The 12,543-nt window shown below is 38.1% G+C and overlaps 1 protein-coding gene across 1 annotated transcript in view; it reads left to right on the plus strand.

The window, feature by feature from the left end:
• Window positions 1-12,543, plus strand: part of LOC138742472 (uncharacterized) — a 250,679-nt gene that overhangs the window by 79,001 nt on the left and 159,135 nt on the right. The window lies entirely within an intron of this gene.

A 12,543-nucleotide genomic window follows, 5' to 3' on the forward strand; every position in this document is an offset into this window, starting at 1 on the left:
TTTTTTTTAAATCTTTAAATACAGAACTTAAAATTGACTGACTGTAAGACATACATGTAGCAAAAGATTAAAATATTATCACTGAATGGAGTTGTAAAGCTTTACAATATGAAAGCAAGCCATTCGGACCAACTTGTTTATACTAACCAGTTATCTACCCAAGCTTGGCTCTAATCCAGGAGTGCCCAACCTTTGGATTTTTTAAATTTAGACTTGCATCACGGTAACAGGTCATTTTGGCCCACAAATACGTCCTGGGGTACAGGTTAAATTTAAAATTTAAATTTAGACTTGCAGCACGTTAATGGGCTTTTCTGGCCCACAAGTCAATGCCATCCAATTAACCTAAATGCAGATAAACTCCTTACAGACAGTGTGGGATTTTAACCCTGGTCCTGATTGCTGGTGCTCCAAAGGCATTGCGCTAACTGCTACGCCAACTGTGCTGGCCTAAATTTGTGTTAATTGGGCAGCACAGACTTGTGGGCCGAAGAGGTTGGCCACCCCTGCACTCTTTCTATGTGAAAATGTATCAAAATATTTTTTTTTAAAAGTGGAGCTGCTGCAATGGGAGCACTGGTATGGACCCTGGGAGAGAGGGGAGCGGAGGCACAACGCTCTTCCACAAGATTCTACCACCCAGTCCAACTACTGACGGCTCCATTCAGGCTTTAAACAGCCTGTTAAAGGAGCAGACAATGTTTTCTTTTAAAATCCTGTGACTGTGGCGGTGAACTAGTGCGTGTCTCTGCAACTGAAGAACATGCAGGTGACTCAGGGAAAGGAACACACGCAGTCTGTGGGCTGGTGATGACTGCAGTCAAAGAACTTACACCAGGCTGTGGACAGCTGGAGACTGGCTGAAGAAATACCAAGTACCGGAACTCGGATGTGAGAGGGTGCCGAGGATGCTGAAGATTTTCTGATTGGGTCAAAGGTTTAGATCTGGAGCTCGGGTTGCCAATGGAATTAAGTGGCTGCAGAGGCAAATTTACAGACATTCAGTGACTCTGAAAGGACTCTCTTTTGCTTCTCTTTCTCTGACTGTAAGGGGTGCCAACAATTTCTGCTGATGACGAATCTTTGCCTGATGGCAGACCAAAGGCAATGTTGTGTAATATTACCCCTGTTTTATTTCATGACCATAAAAGAATCTTAAATTGTCCCCACTTCTACCTCTTCCACTGGCACCTTGTTCCATATCCACACCACTCCCTGAAAGAAAAAGATGGCTCTCTGGCCACAATCTATACCTCTCACTTTAAACCTATGCCTTTTAGTTTTAAATTCCATTGCCCTGGGAAAAAGACTAGTTACCTATTTCTGTGATTTTTTTTTTTGGAGGGGGGATTCTCTTCTCGCCCCTGCCCCCCCCCCCCCCAACCAGCTGCAGGCCACTCCTTGTGATTTAAACCTACCAGTCCTAATAACATTTTTGTGATTTTTTTTTTTTTTCTTCCTGCACCCTTCAAAGGTTAATTTCTTCTCTAAAGCTGAGTGATCAGAATCGCACAGAATGCAATGTTCTATCTGGTTGTGATAAGACGTCCCTATCTCTGACCTCAGTGCTCTAACCAATGCCAAAAGATGCAAGTATGTCAAATGCCTTCTTTACCAATCTATCTTTGCTGCCACTTTCATGAAATTATGTACCTGTACCCTTGAGTCCTCTCCCTAGCACTTTCCAGTGCACTACTTGCTCTGTGAAAGTCCTGCCTTATTTACCCAACAAAAATGCAACATCCCACACTATTCTACCCCACAAATTCTATTCTTGGTTTATTTTGCTAATTCACTAAATCCTGTTGTAATATCAGATAGCTTTCTTAATTGTCCACTATATCACATTTTGGTGTTATCTGCAAACTTGCTGACCATGCTTACTGTACGGTCAAGATGACAAATCACATTGCACCATATATAAATCCCTGTGTCACTCCACTGGTCACAGAACTCCAATCTGAGGAACTATCCTCTGAGTTCTACCTTCAAGCCAATTCTGTATCCACTTAACCATTCATTCTGGACCCCATGTGATCTTACCTTCCAGACCAGTCTACCATGCAGGATCTCGTCAAAGGCTTTGTCTGCCACCCTACCTCATCAATCTTCTTGATTACCTCTGGAAAAATTGAATCAAATTCATGCTGACTAGCCTTAATTCACCCTTGCATTTCCAAATGTGTGTAGATCCAGTCCCTCAGAATCCCCTCCACTAACATGACCATGGCTGAAATATAAGCCGTGTGTTTTCACTTAAATGAGTTAGCAAACTCTATCAACTAAATCATTTATAGCTTGCATATGAGCAAGCCTTCACAGCTGGGCTCTGACAAAGTAGATATTTTGGAGAATTTTAGTCAAAGAAATAATATTAAAATAGTAGGCTTTCCAGAAGGAAAAGGAGGTCCAGACGTGATTTGCTTTTTTTCATGATTGGATTCCTAAAGTATTGGGAGAAGTTAATTTTGAAAATATGATTGAAATTGAAAGAGCCCATAGGGCTTTGAGACCAAAATCTCTCCCTAATCAAAAAACACATTTTATATTAATAAAGTTTCTGTGCTATCAAGATAGAAAGTTCTAAGTCTTGCTGTGAAAGGAGCGAAGGAACGACAAGGTCCTTTGCTATGTTTTTTTGATTTTGGAACCATTGAACAAAGCAGCAGAAGACCTGTATCAGCAGTTATTAACAGCAACAACAAACAATGGCCGGCTTTTTGAGCACCGACATGATGCCGAAAGTGGGAAATTCACATGAAATAATGTTCACTACTTACCAAAAAAAACTTGATCTCTGCTTACAAGAGACGACCATCACCGTTGCCTCCGGACCCCGACCACCTCCCCAGTGTCAGTCCCCGAGTACCTCCCTGCTGCCGCCGCCGCCTCCGCCACAGGTCCCCAATTACAGACCCTGCTCCTGTCCGCAATGTTGAGAATAGAGTTCAGCTGCAGCTAATGCAGCTCTGTTTGACATCTTCCCAGCCAGAAGCAAATAATTTTTTTACTGTTATTATAATCAAAGAGCGTCAGATCCCCACATGGGCAAGTCAGATGTTGAATTATTTTTCCACTTTTGACATCATGTCGGCACTAAAAAAAAAATTTGGATTTTGGATCTTTTTGATTTTTAGATATTCGAATAACGGGTACTCAACATGTACTTCAATTTTGGATCATTTGTATTTCAAGACTATTGGTGACTAATTTTAATGGTAATTAAGGCAAGAACTGTCATTGGTGATTTATGTCTTATGGTAAAATGCCTTTGAGGATCTTGGAAAGATCATTTCACCAGGAATGGCATAAGACTTTTCACTATCAACTAAGTTTTAAGTCATTATTTTCACGTACCAACAGTGGGAATGGAGAAGTAAGTACATCAAATATTCTGCATGCATCAAGGATGGAGAAGTTAGTCTGCAAAACTCAAAAGAATGTTATGCTGTTGAAAATTTACATGATCCAAAGTACAAAAACTTATGCCTATTGGGAAATACAACTTTTAACTTTTCACCAGAGTTATTATTCACTCGAGTGCTATCTTTCGAGAGTAAAACAACCCTGAAACTATTTCAGCAGTAGTCCAAAAGGCAGAATTTATTGGTGGAGAGATTTTCAATTTTGACTGTCTTAAATCTTTTCTTCTTTGGCTTGGCTTCGCGGACGAAGATTTATGGAGGGGTAATGTCCACGTCAGCTGCAGGCTCATTTGTGGATGACAAGTCCGATGCGGGACAGGCAGACACGGTTGCAAGGGAAAATTGGTTGGTTGGGGTTGGGTGTTGGGTTCTTCCTCCTTTGTCTTTTGTCAGTGAGGTGGGCTCTGCGGTCTTCTTCACTGTCTTAAATATAAAACAACAAAACAACCAGATTTTTCTCAGTCTGTTTCCTTTTTTTTAAAAAAAAACATGCAGTTTAACAAAGTAGCATTTTTCAAACTGCATTCTTTGTCCTCTCTGAAATCTGTGACCTCCTGTGATGTCAAACACATGCTCGGATTGTTTTCCCCATAAAGTGAAGGGTTGAAATTAATCTCAGTTCCTTAGACTCAGGATCGTTACAGGTTGCTGTTGATCTGTCACACCTCAATTTGTTCCCTGCAGCATTTGCTGAGTAACTCAGATTCTGAGTTCAAAGAGACACGACTTCATTTATTCTTTTCCTTCGTTTTAGAATTGTAGTAGATGCAAGGTTTTACTTGTGTCAGTGACTTCCTCTTTTTTAAATATTTTATTTAATATTCTATACATGCAGTAACTAATTATTATAATACAGATATCAAATTAAAAACAAATTGATTACATACATGATGGTTTTCACCCCACCCCCAAATCTCTGTCTCCCACCTGACCTCTCCCGCCAAGCAAAAAGAAATACAAATTTTTTAAAAAGTTTTTTAAAAATTATAGGTATAGAAAGATAATAGGAAGAAAGGAGAAAATAAAAAAAATCTTTGGATTGTAGAGAGGGATGACGTGCAATAGAATTCATCAGTTCTAACATAAACGTACTGAGGAGAATTCTGCAGGACTAAAGGGATAAAAAGGATATCACTGCAAATTTAATCCCATTATTTGAGTGTACGGCCGTCAAATTTGTAAAAATATAAGAGTATTTATTTCCCAAATTATAAAGTTTTTTTTTCCCGAAGGAACACAGCTGTGAATTTCAGCATGCCACCTTGGCATCGTTAAAGATTTATCCGATTTCCAATTAATTGCAATGCATTTTCTTGCTAGAGCTAATGCTAGTTTAAAATTTCAATTGATAAATTGATCATTTCAATTTAGGATTTGTATCTTCAATACTTCCTAGTAAAAATAAATCACGATTTAATGGAAGAACAACTTCTGTAACTTGTTCCAACAAGTTGCCTATAGTCACCCAAAAAAAGTCTCATACCTTCACATCTAAAACATTGATCTGTCAGTGACTTTCTCAAAATAAAAGGATGTATGCACCCTTTCAGAAACGTACCTTGCATATGTCTTCAAAAATGGCACCTGTGAAAGCTGACATTTGTGAATCTCAGTTGGATTTTGTATTCTTTAAACAATGTTCATAACATTAGGATGGCCTACAATCCTGTATCAACAGCATTTTTTAAATAAAAGAAAGGGTAATGCTATTTCTAGCAAGGTTTTTAACAGACCACCACAGGAAAATATTTTGAAGCTTTTGTTTTTATTCTGTTTACATGGTTTTTTTTAGTATTATTAAGAATAATTTAAATATATGTGGTACAAATGTAGTATCCATCTTTTCTGTGATTTTTTTTTAAACAAAAAAATACCTTTTAATAGAGTCGTACTTATTTTTTGTAACTATTACATTTTAATATAGGATTATAATTTGACAAATTAATAAATGTGGATTAATTAAAATAATAATATTTAATATTAAAATTCATTCCTGACTTTTGTTTCATATTCCCTACTGGCTTAATTGGGTTGTGTGGAACTGCAGAAGGAAATGCACTGAGATGTGAACTTCCAGAGCATTTTTAATTGTAATATATAATTTGTATCAATACTTTCAATTATCAAACTGGTTAAAAAAAAAATAACTAATTTTCATCAAATAAATATTTTTTAGGATTCTGAGGATCCATTTTTAAAACTCACCTGAGATTTAGGAAGTCTGTAGTATAATAATTACAAATAAATTTTGTGCATCAAACCGGAGTAAGCAATTGGAGCCTAAAAAATGCTGCATTCACATTAATCTGTTCCTTTGAGTCTAAAAATTTAAATTTGAGCATATTTAACCATTATTCATGCATATTAGGCTCAGCATGTTTAACAGCCTGCAGTCAGGAAGCTTTTGAATTTTTTAATGTGATTTATATTTATGGCATAAAAAGGTATTGAACAGCTCTGAAAATACAGAGCCAATCAGTCTTCATGCTCAGAATTGCAATTAAAAGACTAAAATATGGTATAATTTTGTTTCCTGATGTACCTGAATATCTGGAAGCAATTGGAGGATACTCATGTTTGAGATATGACAAGGCCTAATTTTTTAAGCAGAAATTAAATTGTTGGGAGGATTTGAGGTCTTGAGCAAATTACAGGCAATTAAAATTACTGTTGATGCCAGTTATTTACCTGGATTACAGTGATGTGAGTTGTGCAAAATTTGCTTGGAAGAAACTTTAGTTTTTGGATCTGCATAACTATTTTTGTGTGTCATCGTTACAACCAAGATCTGGAAAATTGTTTGAACTAGATCTATACAGAAGTTGAAAATGTTTTTAAAAATCAGCATTGTACAGATTTCAAAATGTTGAAGCATCCTAAGTTGCTTCAATGAAGCACTTCACACCATGTCGTACAAGGAAATGTTTGAAAGTGTCAAACCGAAGACCAAGAGTACATAAGAATTAGGAGGAGGAGATAGCCTCTTGGCCCATTAACCTGCTTCCGCATTTAATGGCTGATCTCATTGTCACTTCATATTCACATTCCCATCTCTTGCAGTAACGATTCACTCCCTCTCACAGCTACTTCCCATCTTTAAAAATATTCAGGGACTCCTTTTCTACCACTCTGAGGAAGTGATGTCTTTGATCAAGAAGGACAGCAGGGATAAGCTCTCTAATTGTGAGCCTAACATAATGGTAGGGAAGTCTCGGGGGGTTGGGGGGGGGGGGGAAATCTGAAGGATTACTCAAATATCGTTTGTGTGGTTGTGCGTGTGCACCTTGATTTGATGTAGTACCCGTAATTAAGTCACAAAGTGAGACAGGAGGTAAGAGATCAAGATGGCTGCATCCAGATGACCAACATATGGCTCAGACACCTGTATTGTCACAACAAAGTTATTATTAATGGATATTGTTTTGGAACTGAGCAAAATTGGAACACATTATTAAATCCAAAGCCATAAAAAAAGTGGGCAGGTTCCACAATTTGAAGGAACAATAAAAGACTTGGATTCCTATTTGGAGCATTTTGAAGAATGGATCTGACAAATGTTGAGGCAAATGAGAAAAGGCAAATATATTCCTTGCTATTTTGAACCAAGCAGATTTTGAACCTCATAAATCAGGTTGCATCATTTACTGAATTTGGCTTGCACAGTATGTACTGAAACCTGTCAAAGCATTTCAAGCTCAAGAGAATTTTTATTATAAATTTTTTTTATTCTGTTATTAGTGCCAAGGCAAAGTGAAGTTCTTGCTAGTAACATCACTATGTTGAGATTTTTGTGGTGTCGCAACATTGCTGATTAATCACATTGATCAATTTGTCTATGGTTTCTGCAGACCCTTATCACAAATGGTGGATGTCATTGGGAGGATTTGATATTGTCAGACTCTGATATTTGAAACTTGTCTGCAGGGATACAAAGGAATTTGTGTGCCATTCTAACTAACCAAAAGAGCTGTTCAAAGAGTCTACACAGCACCTAAAGGAAAAACAAGCATTGCAGTGAATCTATTCCATTTCATCACCAAATTCAGGGTCCACAAACACAAACACCTCAAACAGTTGATGAGCATACATATTCATTTTGTGAGGGGAACACTATAAAACCTTGAAGGATTTTGTATGGAAAGGTGGCTCAATTGATTGACAGAGAACGTGAAAGTATGTGATTGGCTCTAAAGAGCACAATGAACCTGAGAGAGAAATTTGTGATCTTAACTCTGAAGCAGCACCATCGAGCAGGAATGGAATTTACCTCGAGTTGGACCTGGTAGAAAAAAAATCATTGAGCATGCAGGTGAACACAAGAAACCTGTGTTAATTGTGCCAGAGGACATCAACAAGGAGAAGATTAGGATGTGCCCCTTGCAGCCATCACAGCTTCACCTCTTGTCATACAAGGGAGAAAGAGTCCCTGCTGTGGGATAGATTTAAGTTCGAGAAGTAGTGAAGTGGTAGTTGATATTATACCTTCTGACAGTGAAGAATTCAAATTGAACTGGGAAATGATCAGTTTAGAAACCAAACAATGTAATTTTGCACAATGATTCCATCTTTAAAATGATAAAAAGATTTTAAAGCAAAGATCCATGTGAAAGCAGAAGCCTCAACCTTTGCCCTGTCACTTGAGGAAATGGTTGAGAATGAAGTGAATTATCTGGAAACGCATGGGATTGTGCTGCACATACCCTGGAGTGACTGAGTAGTTCCTCTTGTAGTCCTATCAAAGAGAGTGAGATTCTGCTTTAGCTACAAGATTACTGAAAGTCACTGTAAAAAACCAATTTGAGAGGGTTGATTTGCTACGTTGGCAGATGGGAAGTTCTTTAGTAAACTGGATTTATTCATTGCTTACCAGCAGCTGGAGTAGGATCCAGAGTTTGGATACTCCTATATCATGAATGCCCATGTAAGGTTGTACCACATAATTGCTGAATCTATCAAATTTCTATAGCATCAGCAATTTTCCAGTAGACAATGGATCTGATTCATAGGTGGCATCCTGGTTTCAGCATCCGCAGTGAGCGATATCCAACAACCATGGAGAATGCTCCTGTCCAAATTGCAGCCTTGAATAGTCAAGGTGATGTCAGCAAAATGCAAATTCCTGCAAGGATCATAGAATACCTATGCTGTTGAATTGACTTGCCTTTACTGGACAACCAAAATAAAACTGGTAATTTTGTGTATTTTATGTTACTGACAATTAAGGAATCTTGAAGGCTTTCACTCAATTCAGAGCAATGCAGTTGTAATTTACTCAGTGGCTGGAAGTACTTCCCACATCACTGACCTGCCAGGACTGTTAATCTACTGAGACATCTCCTTCCATCTAATGGATTACTGAGAAAAATTGTCTTGGATAATGGTCCATAGTTCATTATACATTATTTTAAGCTGTTCCTGAAACAAACTACTATTTGGACCACAACACCTTACTCATGATGCAGCTGAATGGGCCTGTACAAACTTAATGAAGACTTCTCAGTTCATTCCTTCTTCCCAGAAATTGACTGTTATTATTTTCATCTCCAAACAGAGCTCACAAAATGATGTGAAGATCATTTGAGTGGCCTTACAAAAGCTTGCTATATCCTCTAGTTCCCACACATTAATTTCAGCATTTGAGAGTTTGATAAGATGACAAGGCATGTCTGGACATTTTCTTTTGGAGAGAGGATAATCCAGGATTTCAGACAATGGGAAAACAGACACTCCCTTTCATGCAGGCCAGCTCTTATTTTCATATTTTAACATCTCTAGTGGATGTTTTTCAAGTTCAATACAGGCATGTAATTCCTTTCTTCTGAACTTGATCCTGTAGTAGAAGCTGTTCCACATGGTTATGATGTCTAGTGTCCCCAGAACAGAGATACCCTATACTATAATGGAAGGCACCAGAGAGACTTGACCTTAAAATTGGACATTCTGGGCCTTTTTTTGTGGCAAATAAATTCTGTAAATGAGCAGAACAAATCCTCCAAATTTAGCCCTATAGTTAGCAAAAGTAATATCCTGTGTTTATCTATCTCTTGTTCAATCAAAAGAGGAAAAGTTTGCATATTGAGATATGCAATTAATCTTGTTTTTCTATCTTGGGTTGCTGTACTGCTGGTTACCTGCAGTTAACCCACCGGAGAGGAGGTGGGGAGAGAAGAAAGATAACAGCCCCATAATGACAGCACACAGCTTAATCTCCCTCTCTTACTGTAACAACTATTATTTCATTCAAGAAAGGTTACAACAGTGATTGAGGATAGTGAGAAGCATCATTGAAAGTATAAGTACACATATATTCATCACTATGGTGCATGTGGCTGGATGTTCCCAGAGGATTACTCATGCCTTCTTCCCAAACTTCATGGTAAAAATAAAAAGACAAGTTGATTTTGTCTCTGTGAAAACCTTGGACTCCAACACTCATTTTGGATTTCAGGCTGACTTTGGGGTTATGTTCAGGTTTCAGAAAGCTTTCTTTCAAAACTTTATTCATATTGCATTTTTCAGAACATCGAGATATGACAATATACATAGTTCTTTTAAAGCTTTTTTTCCTTGGAAACACAGCAGAAAAGATATTCACAAGAACTTTCCCTAAGAAATACTGTGGTGACAATTAACTAAACTGTTTTGAGGATGTTGGTTAAAGAACAAGTATTGGTGAAAATGTTGGGGAAAAACTCCCAGGCTCTTTTGAAAAGAGCAGACATTGATTTTACAAATGGCCCAGCATGGGAAATAACAAGACAAAATTGATGGGCATGAATTAAAGTCAACAAGATACCCCTGGTATTCATACATTAAGCTTGAAATTTTGTAAACTTATCTTTAGGCCACAGCTTAATGTTGAAAACTTACTATTTACATTTAATTTAAGTATTTTGTCACTTTTCAGTTATGTATTTATTGACACGTATTGCAAAATTATTTGCGTCCCTGAGTGGAACCAGTAGATAAAACCAGGAAAGCCGACGCACATAATTCAAGAAGTCTTAATAAAAATATTTATTATACGTACTCATAAATCAGGGATTTAGCTTATTGGCAAATTCAGTAACCAGGTTGGATTGTTGAAAAAGCAACGTTGAACTTAATTTGAGGCAGATGAATAGAAAAATCAATGAGCTTTTTATTCTTGCTAGAGCAAGCATAAGTATAAAATGAAGGTACTTGTTCATTATAAGATAAATGTGTTGTCATGCTTTCTGGGTTTTTCATCCTCTTAAAGATTAGCATGCACAATTGATTTTTAAAATTGTATTCAACATGAATGCATTGTGTTTTTGAATATGTAAGTAAAATGTGGGTTTGTATTTGGTGCAATGTCATGTTAATAATTCTTAATGACGGTATTAAACACTTCATTTTTGAAACACCTCTTGCATTATCCTGAGTTGTTTCAAATGGATTTTGTGCGGATCTAATTTCTTTTGTCCTGGTTTAAACACCACCACTTTTAGAAAATTAATTGCTGTCCCTTTTTCTGTGAATTAATTATTTTGTAATGGTCCTTTGATGGAAAATAAATCTATTTTCAAGGTAGTAAAACAGTATGTAAGCATATAAGGAATTGTTGGAGGAAATTAGTGGGTCAGACAGCATCCATGATCAGTCAATGATTCTACCCTGAACCCTTTATCAAGATGAAGATAAAATAGGTAAAATTTCACATATAAAGGGGAAAGAAGCTGCGAGGGGGATCCCCCAAGTAATAGAACTGAAGGTGGGAGAGAAGGATAGAGGGAGAAAAAAAATGAGAGAGAGTTCATTGGGATTACCTAAAATTAGAGAAATCATTGATCATGGTGATAGGTTTGATGATGTCAAGGAAGAATATGATGCATCGTTCCTCAGGTTTACATTTGACATAACCCTTGCAACGGATGACACTGAGAACAGACTGACATTGTCTGAGTGGTTGGGTCCAGGAAGCTCAAGTTTAGACTCACAGAGTGTAGGCATTTAGAGAAACAGTCACCCAATTTGTATTTGGTCTCACCAATGTGGATGAGTATATGCCAAATGCAGTTGATTGTGTTTGATGATGTGCATGTAAAGCTCTGCCTCGCCTGGAATGTCTGTTTGTGGCCCTGGTTGGAGGTGAGGAAGGAGGAAGGGATGAGTTTTGCACTTCCTGTTGACTGCAGCAAGAAATGCCTGAGGGGTTTGAATGATGGGTGAGAGCGAAGAGTCGACGAGGGAATTGTGGAGAGACTCATCCCTGCGAGACGTTGGGGTGGAAAGGGAGAGATGTGGCTGGTGGTGCTGAAGTTGGTAGAAGTGTTGGAGGCTAGTGTGGCAGTTGTGAAGGCTGGTGGGGTGCTAAGTGATGACCAGAGAGATGCAATTGTTGTTCTAGAATCTCAACCCTTTGCCCTACTGCCCAAAGAAGGTTTTCAAGGATTGCAGAGGGATTTGGGCTGCTTAGAAAAGTGGGCTGAAAAATGGCAGATGGAATTTAATGCTGATAAGTGTGAGGAGCTTCATTTTGATAAGAAGAATCAGAATAGGACATACGTGGTAAATGGGAGAGCATTGAGGAATACAGAAGAGCAGAAAGATTTAGGAGTGACGGTACATCGTTCCCTGAAGGTAGAAACTCACGTGAATAGGGTGGTGAAGAAGGCTTTTAGTATGCTGGCCTTTATCAATCATTGCATGGAATATAGGAGTTGGGAGGTGATGTTGAGATTGTAAAAGACGTTGGTGCGGCCTCATTTGGAGTTCTGTGTGCAGTTCTGGTCGCCTAATTATAGGAAGGATATAAACAGAGTGGAGAGAGTGCAGAGAAGGTTGACCAGAATGTTGCCTGGGTTTAAGCATCTAGAGTATAGGGAGAGATTGGACAGATTAGGTCTTTATTCTTTGGAGTGTAGAAGGTTGAGAGGGGATTTGATAGAAGTATTTTAAGATTATGAAAGGGATAGACAGAGTGGATGTGGATAGACTATTTCCGTTAAGAGGAGGAAAGATTAAAACAAGAGGACATGAGTTAAGAATTAAGGGGCAGAGGTTTAGAGGTAACATGAGGGGGAACTTCTTTACTCAGAGAGTGGTAGCCGTGTGGAATGAGCTTCCGGGAGAAATAGTGGCGGCGGAGTCAATT

The sequence above is a fragment of the Narcine bancroftii genome, chromosome 9, assembly GCF_036971445.1.
Source record: "Narcine bancroftii isolate sNarBan1 chromosome 9, sNarBan1.hap1, whole genome shotgun sequence".
In the NCBI taxonomy this organism is placed as follows: Eukaryota; Metazoa; Chordata; class Chondrichthyes; order Torpediniformes; family Narcinidae; genus Narcine; species Narcine bancroftii.